The sequence below is a fragment of the Propithecus coquereli genome, unplaced genomic scaffold (genome assembly GCF_000956105.1).
Source record: "Propithecus coquereli isolate 6110/MARCELLA unplaced genomic scaffold, Pcoq_1.0 Scaffold44, whole genome shotgun sequence".
In the NCBI taxonomy this organism is placed as follows: domain Eukaryota; kingdom Metazoa; phylum Chordata; class Mammalia; order Primates; family Indriidae; genus Propithecus; species Propithecus coquereli.
Window position 1 is genome coordinate 13,815,684 of NW_012150174.1, and position 3,786 is coordinate 13,819,469.

Below are 3,786 nucleotides of genomic sequence, written 5' to 3' on the forward strand. Positions count from 1 at the left end.
GTCCATCACTGATTTTATTAAAATAATTATTACATGGAATATGTTATAATATTCTGTGGAAATTCTGATCTTCCAAACTTCTAACTTCTATATTTCCCTCTAAAATGTATCTACTATGGAAAAACATGTTGCATGATGTATTGAGAATATTGAAAATACAAGATAGCTAAATAAGAATATCTGGCTATACCATTTACATCCTTAAAAAGTTGGGACCAAAATGTTTCTTATTTTGGAGAAACTCTAAAAGTTCATTGCACAATTCACATATCACAATAGAAATTTTTCCTTTAATAACTATTGTTTCTCATCAGGGAAAAGTTCCTTGTTTTTCAACAACTTTCATGATATGACATAATAAAGAGAATAATCTTGTTCTAGCACATTAATCTTTATATAATTTGTCATTCTTATTATAGGACTAAATACATTATTCAAGTTTAGCTGACTTTCTTTTTCATAGTAAGTGTTTTGATTTATCTTCTGGTGTAAGCTCTTTAATTTTGCTAACTACTACAGAAAATTTGCCTATACCTATTAGTATTTCATCAGAACATACTTTCATATCAAACTGAACTCTAAACTACGCTTGTTGACATTGTGTCCTTCATAGTTTTGTATACAGTTCAGAGTTAATTAGGTTTGTCCATAAGAGATTTGAAAAAATAATTCTTCCTTCACATCACAGTCATGTTCAAATCATACATATAATAAAATAATTATTGTGTTAGCAAATCTGTGCTTTCATCAAGTTGCAGTGAAAAATACTTTGAACTTTATTTGTTCTGTGAGTTGGACATCCATATCATGAACTAGTCCCTAAATGTGTAAACTTATGTTGTCATTGGAAAGTGGGCAGCCTGCTCAGGGCAGAGGCTACCTCAAGAAAGAATGCAGGCTGGGCTCCTCACTGAGCATGCCCAGGACTAAATCATCACATTGGAAGAGTGAGCTCCTTGTTTATGGTCTCTGGGTCACATCACAATAACTACTCCCATATACCTTAGGTTATAATGTTTACACACGCAGAATCCCACAAGCAAAAGGCCCAATACGAGAGGGGTTTATAGGACTACTCTGGACTATAAAAACATAATCACAATTGTATAAGAATATTTTGTTGTCGTTGTTGTTTTGGCAAATTATGTTTTTTTTTTTTTCTGTGAGTCCATTCACAAACATTTTTGTTTTTCAAACTAGGGAAAAAAACAACATAAACTGTGGTGACATATTGTAAAAGATTTAGCATTACCATATTCTATTACATTGCTCTAAATGGGAGGACGTGCATTTTTTGAAGGAGGGAAAGGGTTGTGAAACTAAGAATGTCTATCCTTAGGGTAAAACAGTTTCTCCTTGTGGATCCAGCTTCTCAGATAGGCAGATTGAGTATAAAATTGACCCTTTCTAAGACACAGAACATTTTGTAACCTTGTGTCAAGTTTCCTGAGCTCTAGGCACCCTGCTAAGTGCCTTATCAATGTTACCCTAATTTTTGCAACCACTTTTTAATCCTCATTGTACAGTGGGAAAACTAATCTCAGAAGGGTTAAGGAGACTGCTTGAGGTTACACTTTATTTGAGCCTCATTCAAAAGTCCAGGCTATTTTCACTATGCTCCTTTGTCTCTTTAGAGGGATAACAGGCAGAAACAATACTAAAGAATGACAGCTGTCAACTTCCAGATGGCAACCGAGTTTGTCGTTCGTGTGTAGAGTGAAGCATATCTCCATCTGAGTTTGCTGCTGCCCCAACCAGTCATTCTACAGAGGCCTCCTTGCTCAGTCTCTACCTTTCCCCTGGTCCTGAGCGTACCAGTAACATCATCCTAGGACCCAGAAAAGTCTGCAGAGAGAACTTCCGAGTTACGATAAAGACACTGTGTGGGGGGAGGAGCCAAGATGGCAGACGAGAAAAGCCGCCAGTCAGAGTGTCTCTGCAAAAAAGACAAATTTTAGAGGAAAGACAAAAAAATAAACTAGCAGAGAAACATAGATCGGGTGAAGGTTGGAAGGAAGGGTACCTGAAACTACAAAAGACTCCACAGGAAGACACTGCGGAGGAGAACTGGAAGGAGAAAGGTCCTGAAGAGGCTTGGAGACCAGCGACAAGGGTAGGTGGAGAAGATAACTTTCCCCTCCCTTGCATCTCGGGTGGTTGGTGGGCCCCTGAGTGGTTGGAGAGACCTGCCGACACCAGCCCAGAGACGGCTGCCGCCAGTGAGCAGTGGCCTCTTGTGGACACGGCGCTGGGCTCCCAGCTCCCTCAGAGCACCTTCCCGGGCGCGGACCCGAACCTATCGACAGACACCATATTGCCTCATTCTCTCCTTCCCCTTCCCTACCTGTGGGTGCCCAGAGAGACAATTTAGCCATCACACGGAGGCATCTCCAGGAAACGGGACCTTTCCTTTTGGGGCCCTACAGCAGACTGAGGGGTACTCAGACTGCGAGCTCCCTGCCTGCCAGCCCTCCCAGGTGCTACTTGCCTGGGGACTCCAGGAGAGCGGAACAAATCCTGTGATGGAGTGAAATCCATCCAGCTTGGGCACCCTGTAGGTGATTCAAGACCAGCACCCCTCCCCCTGGCAGGATCAGGAATTGATCCCCAGGGCCCAGGGGACAGGCCTGCAAACCAGACCCTGTACACCCAGGTCACGATGACACTGCCCTGGGGCACAGAAGGGAGATCTGTGAAAGAGCATCCTGAGGAGTGTGCACCTTCAGGGGCAGATTAGGTGCCTGAGTGGCAACCCTCCTCCAAAAAGAGGGCTGTGCACCCAGCTCAGGCTGCAATCCTGGGTAGGGAACCTCCCGGCCCATGTCACTGCCAGGGGAGATCCATTGGCCTGAGATCCTGCTTGCTGGCAGAGGCCTGTGAGAGGCCACGGAGAGGGGGAGGGTGGAGGGGAGCGAGACTTGCTCCAGAGTACAGGCCTTGGAAAGCCCCACCCCCCAAGCCCAGACTTTCAGCTAAGTGGAGCCATTTCAGCCCCTCCCGGCAGCTTTGCACAGAAACAAAGAACAGACTTTTGACCCCTGCTAACAGCAGTTGTGGAGCTTGAAGGCAGGCTTTTCTAACCCAGCTTCACCCAGATTCACTCCCAGTCCTGCCTCCACTAAGGTGGAGAATAAGGACACACCTGGAAGTCCCAGGGCCCCACCCACCACCCGAGGCACAAGAGGGCCTCTCTAGAGGAACAAGAGCTGGCTACAGGACCCAAAAACAGCATTGCAGCTCGCTCCTCCCAGCAAGTGCCACCTACTGACAGAGAGGTCATCCTGCACACATTTTTACTGCATCTACTGATCCATCATAAAGAGTGTGGTCCAATCTCACCCACAAACACCACCTACTGGCTCAGAGACTAAACAGGGTGTGTTATTATCCAAATGAAAATGTAAAGGCAAGAAGGAACAACTGATCCAGATGGGAAGGAACCAGCGAAAGAACTCTGGAAGTATGAAGACTCAAACAGAAAGCACACCCCCAAAGAGGAACAACAACTCCCTCGCAATGGAGATTAACCAAACTCAGAACTCTAAAATGACAGAAGAATTTCAAACATGGATTGCCAAAAAACTGAATGATTTGCAAAAAAAAAATGGATAACCAACACAAAGAAACCACAAAAAAAATTGAGGACTTGGAAGACAAATTCACTAAAGAAACTGAAATATTAAAGAAAAATCAAACCGATCTCCTGGAAATGAAGGGCTTATTCAGGGAACTACAAAACACAGTGGAAAGCCTTAAGAACAGGGTGGATCAAACAGAAGAAAGAAT